This window comes from Palaemon carinicauda, chromosome 31, assembly GCF_036898095.1.
Source record: "Palaemon carinicauda isolate YSFRI2023 chromosome 31, ASM3689809v2, whole genome shotgun sequence".
Classification (NCBI taxonomy): domain Eukaryota; kingdom Metazoa; phylum Arthropoda; class Malacostraca; order Decapoda; family Palaemonidae; genus Palaemon; species Palaemon carinicauda.
This window is the reverse complement of record NC_090755.1, coordinates 7,305,067-7,323,189: the sequence shown is the minus strand read 5'-3', so window position 1 is coordinate 7,323,189 and position 18,123 is coordinate 7,305,067. Positions and strand designations below refer to the sequence as shown.

General features: G+C 46.4%; 1 protein-coding gene across 1 annotated transcript in view; it reads right to left on the bottom strand.

Annotated features, from left to right (window-relative positions):
• LOC137624246 (uncharacterized) overlaps positions 1-18,123 on the bottom strand; it is a 128,131-nt gene that overhangs the window by 58,080 nt on the left and 51,928 nt on the right. The gene's annotated exons all lie outside the window — the stretch shown is intronic.

Sequence of the window (18,123 nt, the reverse complement as noted above, 5' to 3'; positions counted from 1 at the left end):
GAAATGCTAATGATTAATGGTGTGGTGACATTTCCCTTGAGGCCATCCAGTCTTTATGGCACTGCTGCTCAAAAATGAAAATAAATCACATACAGATAACATTCAAGCCATGCCCTCTCCATCATGAGGCTCAATACTACGCAGTATCCTATACGTTTTACTCCAGCTGTGACCATGTCGTGGAATGATCTTCCTAATCAGGTAGTTAAAGCAGTGGAACTTCAAAAGTTCAAACTTGCAGCAAATGTTCTTATGGTGAATAGGCTGACATGTCTCTTTTTATAGATTATTTATGAAAAATCTATCTTAATGTTGTTACTGTTCTTAAAATGGTAATATTAATAATAATAGTAATAACAATATGACAAATTCGGAGATAATTTGTATTTTTCCTAACCATATAAACCTTAGCTATTTACATAGGATATTGCTTTCGGCGTAGCTGAAATGGCGAGCCATTAGATTTTTAACGAGGGTTAATCACCCCTGCACTAGTTAGCAGGGGTAGGGGAGGGGTAGCTAGCTACCCCTCCCCCCTCACACACTGGTGAACTGATTCACTTCGCTTAGAGGTAGGACTTGACTTGGGGGACTGGGCTGGCGGGCAAATATGTGTAAATAGCTAAGGTTTGTATGGTTAGGAAAAATACAAATTATCTCCGAATTTGTCATTTGTTCCGTAACCGAAATACAAACCACGCTATTTACATAGGGTGACTTACCCCTTAGGAAGGGTGGAAAGTCCCCAGCCATACTGGCTTTGGCTTTACCCAGGGACTCAGAATCCGAGTGAGCAGCACTTCGAGAAAAAGAGTCCCTGCACCTCGCAAGTTCCTTGCTCCGCAAGGAGTGTGCGGCCTACATAAGCTTGTGTGTGGAGGAAAGAAGCGTGACTTGTCCTAGGCAGTCGACCTGAAGACCTTTAGATGGAATTCTGGACTAGGACATTCCCAATACCACCTCGTCAGGGTATGGGGGACGCGACAGTATCATTTTAATACTAGGAACACAAGGAAGCATGGTTTACCTGCAGAGGTTTGAGGTCAGCTATGCAGAGAACCTAGGATGCTGCTTTCCCCAAGAGAGGGGACGATGAAGAAAGAAGTAAGGGCCAGACATATCTCTTTCAATCATGCAGTCTGACACCGGGTAACAATGCCCCCAACCTTCTGCTACCTGTCCATTAAGGAGCCTAAGGTTAGACCAGCTGTTGTGTAGCCACCACAGGCCGATAGAAAAACGTATCGAGGCTCCTGTGGGTCACGTCCTGCAGGTAGTGAGCTGTGAAGGTCGTCCGACGCTTCCAGACTCCAGTTTGTAGCACCTGCGTCACAGAGTAGTCTTCTTAGAGACGTTGCGATGCCTCTGACATCGTGTGCTCTAAGGCTACATGACGGAGGAGGATCTGGATTCAGGGCGAGATGGATGATCCTAGAATCCAGGCTGCAAAGGTATTCTTGGTGACCCTCCTCTTCGTCCTTCCTGCGCTCCCAAACAGGGCTGCACGAGAGGACGAACTGCAGCTGTTCTTTAAGATAACACCTCCGACTCCTTGCTGGGCATAGTATTAGAAGGCCTGGGTCATCTGTTACAGAACGGAGACTCGAAATCCTGAAGGAGTCGAACCGAAGGTTTGGGACTCCAAGATCTTGAGTCTAGAAACCGACTCAGGGACGAACCGGAACGTTACCTCTCCCTATCCTCTTGAATGGGCGAAGTCGTACGAGAGACCATGAAGTACGCTGATACGCTTGGCCGAAGCCAGAGCGAGCCGGAGCACCGTCTTCTAAGTCAGGTGCCTGTCAGATGACTAGCGTAATGGTTCACAGGGAGAAGCCTTAAGATCCCTAAGAACCCGAGCCATGTACCATGGAGGAGGTCTCACTTCCGACTGGGTTCAGGTAAGTTCATAGCTTCGTATGAGCGAAGAGAGATCCAGCGAGGAGGAATTGTCTAACCTTAGAGCCTGAAGGCCAGGCTTGAGGCTGAGCGATAGGCTTTACCGTCGAGAGCAAAAGGCGCAATTCCTCCCGCAGATGGACAATAACTCCGCTAACGCTGGAATAGTGGCATCTAGGGGAGAGATACCTCTCCCACGACACCAACCACAGACGACTCTACACCTAGCCTGGTGGACCCCTGCGGATGACTTCGCAGGTGTCAAGACATCCGCTCCGCGCCTCTCTCAGTGAGGAGATGCTGGATGGACTCCAGGCATGGAGCTGAAGCAGAGCTACGGCTTGTGGTAGATGTAGTGGTGTGGTTGCTATAGCTCTTGTCGTGGGGAAAACTCTCTCGGGAGTTCCATCAAGGGATGCAGAAGGTTCGGAAACCACTCTGCCTGATGCCGTAGCGGAGCTATCAGAGTCATCGACAGGTTGACCGAAAGACTGGTCTTGTTGAGCCCCCTTTCCCCACAGACCCAACGGTGACAAGGCGTAGACATTGATGTTGTCCCACCGATGTGGGAAGACATCTCGGCAGGGTGCCTTGGGGTCCGGGGCTGGGGAGAAGTACAGCGACAGCTTGAAATTCAAGGTCGTCGCGAACAGGACCACAAGGTCCGAGCTTGCTGGCTACTGGGGGTTCCCCAAGACCACTCTGTACTCTCTACAGTAGGGTCCCTCCAAAGACCACTCGGTACTATCTACAGTAGGGTCCCGAATTATGCGAGGAATTGGTCGATCAATAACCTCGTATAAATGGAAAATCGCATATTTCGAAACACACAACTAACAGAAATAATTACATTTGGGCCATGGCAAAAGGCAACTTGCATATTCAAATGTGTTTACCACCCATTTCTAATACTTTCTATATACTATACTGTATTACTTTATACTATCAAATTGTTTTTGTAAATAAATCAAACATTTTATATACAGTACTTTAAAGTTCTAATGACTTGAAAAAAAGGTTAAAGTTACAACCAGGATGTGTAAACACTGTATATTTCTAGTTATAACAGGACCCAAAATGCAGACAAATTTTAATGTTTGTCATATCTATTGTATAAGACAACTGGTGAATAGCAAAACCATCACTCTATAGAGTAGCTTTTGTTGCATCATTGAAAATCCTAGATTATCAAAATAAAGGAGATTTCATATCACGAGTTTTCTAAACACGCCAAAGAGCACAATGAAAAATGACGACCATTGTTTTGTTTACGTTTATCTCTGATCATAACGAAGAAACAGACGCATTTACACATCTTTGTATAGGTTAGTTTTATATGATGATTTTGTTTTTACCAATGTTGTTCTACTTAATTTTTTTTAAAACTTCGAAATAAATGAAAAAACGTTTTCCTTTATGACGCCGCCTGAAACGGAAACCTTCCATTTGTTTACTGTACGCTCCATTTTCGATCATAATAAACAAACGAACGCATTAAACACACATGATCAAAGTGATAACTATTGATATTAAAAGCATTTAGTAAACATTGTTATTACAAATATTTTACTTACCGTATCCATATAAAATACTAAAATCGTAGCAAAGCAGGAAAACTTTTTTCCATACGTTTATCAACAATAGCAAAGAGCCACTATTAACAGTATGGTAATTTACGATAATTCTAAACTGTTACGAAAGATAATTGTCCTTTCCATATCCAAAATACTTTTCTTAGCTGCAGTTATAAGTCAACTTGTACCCACCTCAATTATGGAACCATTTGGAAAAAAAGGTAAAAGAAGAAGAAAGTCCCAGGCCAGTTTTTAAAGTCATCGAACAATTAGGTTACCGCTAGAACGTTCGATATGATAGAAAAGGTGCGAGATTGGAGAAGTAAGGAAAATTGAATCATGCTTGATTTTTAATAAAACTGAACTTAGTGAAACAACAAAGATTTCATTTGTTAGAGAGATAGAGAGGTGTAAGAAATGAGGGGGGTAGCGAAAGGTATCCGAGAGAGAGAGAGAGAGAGAGAGAGAGAGAGAGAGAGAGAGAGAGAGAGAGAGAGAGAGAGAGAGAGAGAGAATGAATGATGGTTTTAAATGTACTAAACAATAAATATGATAGGTTATAAGACATTGGTGCTTATGTAATATTGACTGTATAGATGGTTTGAATAAGTTAAGAAATGGTATAAACAATGCTTTGTTATTGTATTGTACGCTCATATTCTTGAGAGCGAGAGCTAGACATCAGCTGATCTGATCACAGCCAAAAGTTAAACAAAAATAAGTCAGCAATACTGGATTTATAAAACATTTTCAAAATTTAAAACAAAAGTACAGGGTTTTCTTAAAGCACAATTAACTATTTAAATAGTAGCAATTTTCTAGAATAAAGGGAAGTTTCCTAAAAAACGGATTTTAAGCGAAGCGAAAAATCTATTTTTGGGTGAGATGGCCATGTCGTCCTGATGGAAGTTCCTATAGGGTAGCTTCCTAGGGTATATTACAACTACGGCGATATTCCCAGAGAATTTACCTTAAGGTACCCAGAATTCTAACTCCTGGAGCGAATATCCCTAATGGAAGTACCAGGGATATCGCGAAATATCAAAGGACGTATTCTTGACACGCCACATGGCAATCTGCACCCCGAACAGAGATAACACTTCGAAGGGGTCAATTGGCAAGAAAACGAAAACGAGAAAGAAAAAGGAGCCGTTCGCAAGGCTCTCTCTTCTCCCGTTTCGTAAGCGTGCATTGCGCCGATCCTGGCGCCATCTGTATTCCTTGTAGCGATACACGAGGTGCTACAGATACTGTATGTAGGGAGGGGACCTACAGCCCTTTCAAAGAAAGGGAAGGGCGGGTCCATCAGGACGACATGGCCATCTCACCCAAAAATAGATTTTTCGCTTCGCTCAAAATCCGTTTTTTGGGCTCAAGCCATGTCGTCCTTATGGAAGTATACCAGAGCATTACTGTATCTGTGGATTCTCAGAACTTGCCGTACTCCCCGGAGGTGTTTCCCCGGTCGACTAGACCTAGAGACCTAAGATGTTACCGTTATACATCTTTTCAACTAACCATAAACCATGTTAGAGCTTCCTGCCCCCTACAGGGAAGAGTCCTACTAGACTCTGGAAAGTCTCGAAGAGTACATATACCTATGTATGAATACCAGGCAAGCCAATATAGTGGTCTCACCCTATATTAAGTAAAGCATAGTTTGTAAAGAACCACTGTGTCAATATGAAATATCGACCAGTTCTCCGCTCAATACTTGTATTGGACAAAGGTTTGTATCCGCGTAGGAGGAAACTTGTAAATCCGCCACCGTCCCCTTATGGGATGGAGTCCTCCCGCTAAGGGAAAGCATAAACCAATGCAACATCAGCTTGCATAAAAGAACAACCTATTAGAATGATCCCAGATAAATATACATAGAATGAATGCTCAATTATTACCAATAAATTGACACAGGTGAAGGAGACGCAAGGTTCTCAAGAACAAGTTTATTGACAGACAATAAATAGACAGGTTAACAACAATTATATATATATATAAGAGGAGGATAACCAAAAATTTAAGCATAAGTATGATAGTAAACAGAAACTTGTTTATCTGAAAGAAAAAACATTAGTGCCACTTTTAACATACCGAGGTATCAAAGTCATAAAAGTCTGTATTACTAATCAGTCACATTAGCGTTAGAAACGCTCGGCACACATGTCTGCACTTATACTAGGTTCACCTTTGGAAGTGGAACAGTCAACGTGGGCACTCGGTGCCCTCACACTTAGTTTGTAGAACAGTATGTAACTACACACTCACCCTGGAATTAATCGTCCCAATTAAAACCATTGTTCCTCGCAGAGTTAAACAGCAGGGTTAACGACGCAACCCACTGCTACCACAGATCTCTTTAGTTACTCCACTTGCTTCGCATAGTGACGAAAGAACACTCTGGAAGACTTCCAGCCAGTGTATGAACGAAGATGTTCAAAATCCATACAATTAAAGAAATTTAAGGATGAGGCAACTTTCCTCGGATCGTGACCTGCGGGTGTACTGTCAGGATTCGCTCTGCGAATAAAATATGTGATTTTCGCCCTGAGTTGTTTCAGAGATAAATTTGAGCCTGATGTTTCTCCCCTGAATAGTTGACCACCCTTGAAGTCTGAAGTTCTACGAAGATAGACCTTTAGGCATTCTACTGGACATAGAGATGCATCTTCTTTCAGAGGGCAGATTCTCCAGGGACCCCACCTGTTGGTGGGTAACTCGTTCTTGGCGAGAAACGTAGGATCCGGAAACAGGTTCCGTTCTCCCCCATCCAAGAACTGAACACGACCCTCCTCTCTCGAGAGGGCTACAATTTCACTAACCCTGGCCCCGGACGCGAGTGCAAATAGGAAAATAACTTTTTGGGTCAAATCCTTTAACGCACACTCCTCATTGTTCAACAGTGAAGCGAAATGAAGAACTTTATCTAAAGACCATGAAATGGGCTTTGGAGGTGCTGAAGGTCTGAGCCTAGCACAGACTTTCGGAATTTTATTAAAAATCTCGTTAGCGAGGTCGACCTGGAAGGCATATAAAATGGGTCTTGTCAAAGCAGACTTACACGTTGAAATCGTGTTAGCTGCCAACCCTTGACCATGGAGGTGGATGAAGAAAGATAAGCAGAAGTCCGTCGAGATCTCCTGCGGATTCTTCGCCTTGACAAAGGCCACCCATTTTCTCCAAGATGACTCATATTGCCTTCTAGTAGATTTGCTCTTATATTCCTCTAGGAAGTCTATGCTGGCTTTCGAAATCCCGAAACGCTTTCTCACCGCTAGGGAGAGAAAATCATGAGCTGCAGGTTCCGGGTTTTCTGTAATAAAGCGCAGACAGTCGACTTCTGGACTCACTGGGTCAGAACTGGATCTGGTAGCGGTAGAAACTTCAGCCGTAGTTCCAATGCCAGGGGGAACCACACGCTGTTCGGCCACTTGTGGGCCACTATTGCCGCTACTCCCTTGAAGGATCTCAGTTTGTTGAGGACCCTCAACAGAAGGTTGTGAGGAGGGAACAGATAAATCCTGGACCATCTGTTCCAGTCGAGGGACATTGCGTCCACTGCTTCCGCCAAGGGGTCCTCGTACGGGGACACGTACAGGGGCAACTTCTTGTTGTCTTTCGTCGCAAAGAGGTCTATTTGCAGTTCTGGGACTTGACTCAAGATGAAGGAGAACGATCCTGCGTCTAGGGACCATTCCGACTCTATCGGTGTGAACCTGGATAGAGCGTCCGCTGTCCCGTTGCGGACTCCTTGAAGGTGAACTGCCGACAGGTACCACTTCTTCTTTTCCGCCAATCGGAAGATGGCCAACATCACCTGGTTGAGAGGTGGCGACCTTGATCCTTGTCGATTCAAGCATCTCACAACTACCTCGCTGTCCAGCACCAACCTTATGTGGATCGAGTGACGTGGGGAGACTTTCTTTAAAGTAAGGAGCACTGCCATAGCTTCTAGAAAGTTTATGTGAAAGGTCTTGAATAGATTGGACCAACTCCCTTGGGCCTTTTTCCGATGAGAGTGACCTCCCCACCCCTCCTTCGAGGCGTCTGTGTGAATCGTCACCGACGGGGGAGGTGGCTGAAGAAGTACCGACTTCTTTAGATGTCTGGCTTGGGACCAAGGCCTGAGAAGAGTACGTAGACGAAGCGGAACTGGTCTTCTCAGATCTCTTCGCGCGTTTGATGCATAACTTCTCCAAACTCCGGTTGCATCCTTTAGCTGTGCTCTTAGCACCGGGTCTGTTACCGAAGCAAACTGGAGAGAACCCAGTACTCTCTCCTGTTCGCGTCTTGATATCCTTTCGGAATCTAGAAGTCTCTTGACAGAACCAGCTATCTCCTTCCTTTTCTTCGCCGGGATGGAGAATTGGTGTGACATTAGGTCCCAGTGGATTCCCAACCACTGGAACTTTTGAGATGGAGAAAGTCGAGACTTTTTTCTGTTGATCTTGAAGCCTAGATACTCTAGGAACTGGATCACCTATAGGGAAGCTTGCAAGCATTCTGTCTTGGATGCTGCCCACACCAGCCAGTCATCCAGGTAGGCTACCACCTGAATTCCCTTTAGGCGTAATTGTTTGAGAGCTACGCTCGCAAGCTTCGTGAAGATCCTTGGGGCTATATTTAGCCCGAATGGCATGGCTCTGAAGGCGTATAGTCTTCGTTGTAGCTTGAACCCTAGGTAGGGGGAGAGTCGACGGTTGATTGGAACGTGCCAATAGGCGTCTGACAAGTCTATGGAGACGGTATATGCCCTCTTGGGCAGTAAGGTCCTTATGTGTTGCAGTGTTAGCATCTTGAACTTGCAGTTCACTATGAACTTGTTGAGTGGCGACAAGTCCAGAATGACTCTGAGTTTTTCCGAGTCTTTCTTGGGAACACAAAACAGCCTCCCTTGGAATTTGATGGACTTTACCCTTCGGGTCACTTTTTTCTCCAACAGTTCTTGGATGTACTCCTCCAGAACGGGGGTGGAGTGTTGGAAAAACCGAGGGCACGGGGGTGGAGTGCTGTACCAGCTCCAGCCCAGTCCATTCTTGAGTAGGCTGTGGGCCCAGGGATCGAAGGTCCACCGATCCCGAAAACTTTGAAGTCTCCCTCCTACCGGTATCATCTCACTTGGACTGCTGTCCTGAGGTATTGCCTCCCTGAACGCGACCACCCCTGAATCCCCTTCCCCTTGAGGGGCGCCTAGACGAGCCTCTGGCTGCTCCTCTGGGCTTTGCTCGAAAGGAAGTTGACTGCCCTTCGAACGTTGGGTTGAATGCCGGGGACTGTGTCGACACGGCCTGGGGTACCCACTGGAATGTGGTCGGGGTTTGTGCCACCATCTGGGGCACTGAAGGCATCAGCAATTGCTGTTGTTGTTGCTGTCTAAATGGCTTGGCTGGCCGAGACGGTAGCCTAGTCCTCTTAGTCTTCCTCTTTGGTTGGGGACCCTCATCCGCGGAAGACTTTCTCTTGATAGACAGGCCCCACTTCTGGAGAAGGTTTCTATTCTCCGTGGCGGCCTTATCAACAACCTCCTTGACCGATTCGCTAGGGAAAAGGTCTTTGCCCCAAATGTTGGAGGAGATTAGTTTCCTTGGCTCGTGCCTCACCGTAGCCGAGGTGAACACGAACTCCCTACAAGCTCTCCTCGCCCTGACGAAGCTGTAAAGATCCTTCGTCACTGTGGCCAGATGAGTCTTGGCCACTACCATGAACATCTCATGGACCTTGGGGTCACTTGCCATCGTCTCAAGAGTGGTCTGAAGAGACATTGAGGCAGCCAGTCTTTCTTTTGTCTCGAGCTCTCTCCGCAAAAGAAAGTCAGACAGCTTAGGGAGGTTCTCACCGAACTGACGTCCGGCAATATCAGCCTCCAACTTCCCGACTGAGAAGGTAAGATGGACGTCCTTCCAGTCCTTGTGGTCCATAGGTAGGGCCAGCGACAAGGGTTAACACTCCTCCAAGGAGGGGCAAGGCTTGCCAGCCTCGACTGCTTTTAACACAGCCGCAAACCATTTCTGCAAAAAGGGGAAGGCTCTAGCAGGAGATGACACAAAGGAAGGGAGCTTCTTACTCAATGCAGCCACCTTTGAGTTCGTGAAGCCCCTCTCTTTCATCGAAGATGAAAGCAAAGCTTGAGCCTTAGCATGGTCCATCACTATGACCTCCTTCGGCTCTGTCTCCTCCTTTGAAGCTGGTTCCTTCCTCAACCGGACATAACAGTCCGGATATAACCCTTTGCTGGGCCAGAATTCCACCTCCTCTAGGGGAACTGAACCCAACTTATCCGACATGACGATCTTTCCGATCGTCATCGGCATGTGCTCAGCATATCTCCACGGGTTAGCATCTGAGCACAAAGGAAGGTCTTTCACGTTGAGCCTTTTCTGGGGCCCACGTGATGCTGCAAGCTTCTGCATCTGCAGTTCCATTGCAGCTGCCTTCTCATTATTCTCCTTCTGCATTTGTTGGATCATCCCAACAATGGAGGAGAGGGCCTGTCCCAGCTCTACTGGGAGAGCGGATGATGTTGAGGGGATAGGTTCAGGGATCTGAACCGGAGCAGCCGACACCTCGTCGGCCTCTTCCTCTACAATGTCTGGGGCTTGATCTTCATCCTGGCTTTCTGCCAGGAGATCTTCCTCCAGACGCTCGGACACGTCTGACATCCTGTCGTACAACTGGATGTCTTGCAAGGCGACCGCGACTTCAGCATCCACCGGGATCTGAACTAGGGGGATCTCCTCTTGAGGCTGGGGAATCACTGCATCAGCTGATGCCCTGGGGAAAAGGTAAGCCCTCATCTTCTCACTTGGAAGATAAGGTCCAGAGGTGTTCTTCTGGAAGCCCCTTACCCAGGTACGAAGCTTCTCCCTTGCTATATCCCTTGATTCCGCCGTCCTAGGGGAATCAAAAGCCTCAGTAATCAGGTTAGAGCACACGGTACATACCTGACGGTCCCAATACCGGAGATCACCCTTGGAGACAGCGCATGCTGCGTGCCTCCTACATAACTCATGTCCGCAGAAGTTCTTACTGCGGACGTTGCAGAAAACACTTCCGCACTTCGGATGGTCCTCCTGTAAAGAGAAGAAATTTCCATGAGTATCAAGTGAACTACGTATCACTGGATATTCACAGTTTAGCATAACAAAACAGACAGGAAAGACAACACTTGTGTTTCCCGCACAGCCAATTGTTGCAGCCTTCCAGATAATAAAATCGTATGGTTAATCTGTCCTAGAGTAACCAATGAAAAATTTCCAAAGGAAACAGGTGTAGCTCACACCTAAGGTATGATTTTAAAATACCGGATAATAGACAAGAAAGAACTCACTTTCTTATCTGTAAGGCAACACCAAAGGGCTGCGCAAGACAACACAAAAGTGTTAGAAAACACAGTGTTGTACCAATACTATACTATAGTTTTCTCCCTACAGTATATGCTATACTGAAGAATACTGGTACAGTATAGAAGGTAATGTGCCGGCCGGCACACACCATAACTAGCTTTAAAGTATACTACTTGACAGCTATAAGGCGGCAGAACGCTGGTTCAAATGCATGTGCCGGCCGGCAGTAACTGCCGGCCGGCAACAGCCAATGTCGGCCGGCAATGACTGCCGGCCGGCAACTACACAAGGTAGCACCCGGCTGCCGGCCACCGCTCGTAGCGACCGGCAGACAAAGGCGTGACAATAGCCAGCCAGCAAAGGTAAACAACCGATGCCGGCCAGCAGCAAAAGAAACAGAGAACTCCGACTGCCCGGCTGCCGGCCACATAGGCCGGCAGCCGGCTCGGGTACAGCACTAGAAGAAAACAGAATGGATGCCAGGATAAGAGAGTGTACTACCTCAAAGCCCGGCAATCCGAAAGAGTGCATATAAGGAAGGGGAGAATCTAATTCAGGCTTCCTGACCAATGCCGTCTGGCTCTACAGACAGACATGGATGAGGGACCAAGGGAGGTCCGGGCAGCACTCAAAGCAGAAGACCTTTGCCGGCCGGCACACTCTGCCGGCCGGCAAGGGACTGAGTCAATTCCACATCCTAACCTATACTAGGTCCAGACGTAGAATGACGTACAGTACTGTAACGGCTAGGCCATTACAGAGAAAGAGGGGGAAGGGACAAAGAGGGTCTTACCAACCTTGCTTTAGTGAAGAATCACCCGCAGCCAAGAAAACTCATCTTAGCCTAAGGGAGATCCAAGGAGGGGGCCCAGCAATACTTGCCAACCCCCACTGAACCAAAGCAAGGAAGGTGTTGCTACTCCCAGGGAAAGGATCTTATCCTCCCACCGAGAACAGCAACAAGGACTAGTCTGCTAGATCACAAGAAGAAGGAATCATCTCGTACAGAAACCTTCGGGAGTGACCTAAGGAGGCTAAGCCTCCTATGTCTGTGTCAGACTAGCGAGGGAGTCTCAACCCCAAGCCCGACAAACACAGACTCAGACTAAAGACTCTGATGTTCTACCCCTCTCTGAAGCCAGACTTACTGGAACAGGAAGGTACAGTAACACCCCAATATAGTTGTATCGAAAGTTAATTCAGATAAACCACTAGGGTTAAGCCCAAGGCTTAAACAGAGGGAAAGGGATTGCATACCTTCTCCGAAGAAAAGAAAGCAACCGGGGAGTATGAGAAAGTATACTAAGGCTCTGTAGGCAACTTAGCCTAGGCGCCAAGAGAATCGATTACCTAAATCACCGAAACTCACTCGTATACTATCTTGGAAATAATCAATAAAATCTTAAATGTATAAACCTGCCTAAAGCTTCAATAAAATTTTAAAACACTCGGAAAACCAAAAATCATGCAGGAAAGTACTAGGGCCAAACGACTAGGCTACATGGTCTAGCGTAGGCCAGAATTGGCGAATACTTCGCCAAAACAAATAATACTAAAAGCACGAATAAGGAAATCCTATGTAACGCTAAACAGCTAAAATTATTAAAGCAAAACAGCCGGGAACGTCGCTCTGGCTAACTAAAACTCATACCTAGCGAGCGACAGCGTCCAGGACGCCTCCGGTAGGCAACGGCTCTTGTAACAAAGATTATTACTATTAATCACTTTAAAAATTACCAAGAGCCTACATTTATACATAAAAGAAATAATACTCAACTTATCAGAGGCAGACTAAATTGGAGAAAACATAATAAAGCGATTAAATCCAAGATTTTGCGAGAAACACAGGAAAAAACACCGAGTTGGTAAGCTACGCAAAAAGGAATACAGATGGCGCCAGGATCGGCGCAATGCACGCTTACGAAACGGGAGAAGAGAGAGCCTTGCGAACGGCTCTCGTTTTTCTTTCTCGTTTTCGTTTTCTTGCCAATTGACCCATTCGAAGTGTTATCTCTGTTCGGGGTGCAGATTGCCATGAGGCGTGTCAAGAATACGTCCTCTGATATTTCGCGATATCCCTGGTACTTTCATTAGGGATATTCGCTCCAGGAGTTAGAATTCTGGGTACCTTAAGGTAAATTCTCTAGGAATATCGCCGTAGTTGTAATATACCCTAGGAAGCTACCCTATAGGAACTTCCATCAGGACGACATGGCTTGAGCCCAAAAATAGTGGTTTGCTGACGAAATCGGATGTCATGTTTTAAGTTACGATTGAAATGGATTATACTCGGTATAATTTTATTGTTTTATATTTAATTGACGCTTTTTAATAAAACCTATTTTGGGTTCTTCATCCACAGTATATGTAAGTATTGTATAACACCGAGAGAGAGAGAGAGAGAGAGAGAGAGAGAGAGAGAGAGAGAGAGAGAGAGAGAGAGAGAGAGAATCAGCTGTTGTAATCGAATGCCATGTTTTTGTTTCTTGTACCACTTGAAGCGAGGAAATTATCACCGCAAGTAATAATAGTCATGTTAATTTCATTCTTAAACCCAGGTTGTAATATGTGAACTAAGATTTTCTTTCTTACACACATACAGAGAGAGAGAGAGAGAGAGAGAGAGAGAGAGAGAGAGAGATTTGAGTCTCTCTCTCTCTCTCTCTCTCTCTCTCTCTCTCTCTCTCTCTCTCTCTCTCTCTCTCTTGGAGAGAGGATTTTATAATTACACCTTGTACTATACAAAACAAATCATTGTAAAGCAAATCTATACTGTTTAAAAGATGACAAAATATTGCCGACTTGTTACCGAAAGTTACGCTATTCACTGCCGATAAACGAACCCAGCCTACGTGTGAAAACCTTGAATACCCACACGGAAAACTAAAGCTTTTATATATTCTATACTAAATAAAAATAATGCTTGAATATACCTTCATTAACAATACCATTAAAATTATCGAAAGGTTAGAGAAAGATAAAGATTGCCGAAAATGTAACCACAATTCTGTTTACATTTTGTTTTTCAGCTGGATTCGCATTGTTAAAAGTTGATTTCATTCTTGAAATGGAATTTTATCCTTTAAGAGGCTATTTATTATGAAATTATGTTAATAAAATGTAAGATAAATATCGTTTGGTTACATTTATTATCAAGCACTGTATTTAGGGCTACCAATATACCTAAAAAGACAATAGATTTGATATATTTTGTAGTGCTTGACTTGCAGACTTTGAACAGCTTTGCAGAAACAATTTTTTTTTTTTAAACTACCGACCGTATAAATGGGGAATCGCATAATTCGAACACACATAATTCGGGACCCTACTGTACCTGCGATGCCCTGTTCCGACTGTCGGAGAGCACATTCCTTGTCCGGAATGAAGCGAACCGATAGTGGTATCGAGCGCACTTCGGCTCATCTCAGTATCTCTACTGTAGGATGGGAAGACTGTTATGAAAAAGTACCTCCCCGCTTGATGAAAAGCAACTACTGTACCGTGGTGTTGTCGCTCACGGAGTGACTCGCCGGGGCTTGTTGGGACTGTTGACGGCCAGAATATGGCCTTCATCCCTAGCCAATTGATGTGGAGGTACCCTTCTAGCTCTGGCCATAGGCTTGAGATCCTTTGGTTCAGAATGTGGCCCCCCCTTTTTTTGACGCGTCCGAGGACAGCATCAAATGCGGAGGAAGGACGAGAAGATCCACTCTCTAGCAAAGGCTTCGTAAGTCAACCACCACTGCAGGATCCCTCGTTCGGCAGGTCCCATAGGACCAGAATGTCAGGGGAATCGTGGTCTTGATTCCACCGGGACTTGAGTCGCCAAAGCAGGAGACTCATTCCGGGGCGAGTGTTAGGGACTAGAGGGGTCAAGGAGGAAGGTGACATAGGAGGCGTAACCAGAAAAGGGCTGGAGATTCTCCTCGCCTGAGGAAAGGTTCTCCTACTCTCCTCCGCCTTGCTATCCTGTCGTCTGAAGGGAAGGCTTAACGGAGATTGGAGACTAAAATTAAGCCTAGATATACCGGTTGTTGCGATGAAAACAGAGAAAACTTCTTGAGATTTAGCATGATCCTTAGATCTTGGCAAAGTCCCAGAGGCTTGTCTCGGCGTCAAAGAAGGGTCGATACCGAAACCGCCAGGGTAACCAGTCATCCAGAAAGCGAAGGAGGCGGATGCCGCTCCTGTGTGGACATGAGGGTTCGGGATGAACTTCCTGGTGAATGCCTGCGGAGCTGAGGAAAGATCGAAGCACCGCACCTTGAACTGGTATATCTGTTGCCTAGGCTGAATTCCAAGTACTTCCTGTAAAGACGGATGGATTGGGATCTGGAAGTACCTGTCTCTCGGATCCAGTATGCACGTGAAGTCTTGTGGTATCCCTACAAGCCTGATCGAAACTGTTGTATCATACTGACCGAAGTTTGTACGACAAACTTGTTCAGCCTTCAGCCTTCAGGCGCTTCTTACAAGAAAGAGTCGTTTGAAGAACCTTGGGGGGAGCCGCCGACAACCTTGGAGAGCATCCTTCTAGAGCAGGGGTGCTCGCACCCCTAAGGGGTGCGAACCTGGTTCCTAAGGGGTGCGAGGATACCTCTGAAATATTGAAGAAAATATATGTTTTTACCTTCGCTTTATATTTTTTCCTGAAAAAAAAAATTTGTTGCTTAGTCTTAAACAGTGTTCGAAAAGATATACCAAAATCTATTTTCCTAATGAAGGGATAAAGTTGCAACAAACTCGAGTCCGGGGTAAACGTATGTGATTTGGATGAAGGAGGAAATGACGAGTATAGGACACGTAGCCAACAGAGAGAGAGAGAGAGAGAGAGAGAGAGAGAGAGAGAGAGAGAGAGAGAGAGAGAGAGATCTTCTTTCATGGTTACTTCTCCTGTGGAGAGTTACAAGCCTGTAATAACTGGATCTTGAACCCTTCCCTGTAGAATTTGGAAGATGTTGACGATGATGGCAACATCAAGAAAGATCTCATCGACATGAGACACAATCATGGAATCCAAATGGAGTTCACCAATAGTCAGCTGGACCACTTCTGGCCTACTCAGCTGGAAGCATACCCTACATTAGCAACGAAAGCACTCTAAGTGCTGGTACCTTTTGCAACTACCTACTTGTGTGAGCAAGGATTTTCTTGTCTACTTCACATCAAAACGAAAAGCAGAAATCAGCTGAATTTTGAACATGACTTGCGAGTAGCACTCAGTACTAAGATACCAAGATTTGATGCCATTATGGAGAAAAAACAGCAACAATGAAGTCACTAGGTTTACAGTGCAGTACGGGCAAAATAGTGTAATTTTGAACCAAATGAAAAAAAGATATTCTTGTTGATACATACTCATATTTTTTTCTCTTGAAAGAACTTTAAGCTGTATGAATGAATATTGAATAAAAAAAGGGATTTTGACGAAGGAAAAATCCATTTCTGGGAGAGGAACCTGTGTCGCCCAGTGAAATGCTCCTATAGCACCATTTCTAAGACATAGCTATTGCTAAATATACCAGAGAAAAAAGGATGCATGGAATGCCAGGAATAAACCCAGCTCGCTCACTCTATGAGTGTCGGTATAGTAAACTGGGGCGTGATAGAACCACGACCATAGGTCCCTCACTAGTTAGACCTCTCCCTCATCAACAACACCCGGAAAAACGAGGTGCCGTCCTACACCCGTCTGCTGCCTCCTACTACGACTATCCTTCCCCACCCCCTTACCTCATTCCTCCACAGCACCAGCGTTAGTTATTACATCAAATTTGTATTTTTAGCTTTCTCATGTATTCAGAATCAAGGGGGTGCGAGAACTGACTGCTGATTTGAAAAGGGTGCGAACACTGAAAAAGGTTAAGAACCACTGTTCTAGAGCATGGTCTTGCCCTCTGCCCGAGGGGCTAGCCCCTTTGCCGATCCCATGGCATAGGGGCTCAGCGACACCGGATTCGCTGACAGGGGAGGAAGAGATGCTACGAAACGGGACACGAAACCCCTGGCTGATCATGGAGATCGTTCAGGAATCGGCCCCGAGTTGCTGCCACTTTAAGGCGCAAATCCAGGCATTCCCCCCCACTGGGGGATGCAGGTAGGGGTTGCCAATCCTAGCGTTTGCGGCCTAGGCCGCCCCCTCTAAGATTATTGCCCTCCCAGGAGGGCTCCTCGCCCTTCGTCCCCGACAGGAGGGGGGAGGCTGCATAGACACCTTGTCTAGCTGCCCATGCCGGTTCTGATGTCTTAGGCTGAACGAGGCTGTAGAAGTTGAGGCGCTGGAGGCTTGTAGGGACTGGAAATAAGTGCCTTGGAGGAGCGAATCGTGATACGATTCTCCCCACCTCTCAGTTGCTCGTTCCTTGTCCTTGGGCTGAAACAAGCCCCTTTCAAGGATGGAAGAGAGTCTGGGTTGCCGAAATCCACGGTAGGGACCAACGAGAGAAAAACCTCTCGGTCACTGCATCTCAATGCTTCAACATCGAGTTTGTCCCCAAGTTCGACACTTGGTGTCGGGAAACGAAAGGTGCACGTGTCCGAGAGGAGGAAAGTTCCATAACCTTCCCGGAGCTTCCTTGTATAAAACCTCGGGTCGCGACCGGATGGCCAGAGACTCAAGCTCGACAATCAGCCACGAGGTGGCCTGCCTGGCACCCTTCGCGGCTTCCTCCTGGTTAAAGATTCCCGAAGATGAAAGTCACCTGTCCGGCGGAGAGTTTCTCGAGGGAAAAACCCCGGAAGGTCCGTTGCACAGAATGGTGGAGAGGAAGAGCTAAATCAGGCTACCCCATGATCTCGAAGTATTCCCGCTGTTGACGACTGACAGAGGCAGTGTCAGCAGCCACCGTTGAAGGGAAGGGAATCGGGCGATCCTGAGGAGAGGGATGATGGGGCCTGCCTGAAGAGGGAGAAGAATGTTACCCAGACTCTTCTGAAGATTCTTCATGGTTTGTACATGTCATGCTCTGCGCTTACGAGGTGAAGATCGTGACTATGATGATCTGAAAGTACGCGCTCCAGAAACACTCGCCAGGTTGCCCGTGTTGCGAAAACCCGACGGGAATCGCGGTCGAAATCGCCCTTGGCGCTCGCGCGATGGTACAATCGTTGGTTCGCGCGCGGGCGAACATGTGGGCGCGTGGGCGCGGTCGAAATACCGAAAAACGCGTAAGTGAGCGATGGCGCGTTGGCGCGATTGGCGAGCGATGGTTCATTGCGGGAGATGGCGCGTCGGCGAGCGATGGTGCGTAGCGACCGATCGTGTACAGGAGAGCCAACGCGTGGCCGCATACGGCGATCTGAAGCGTGGG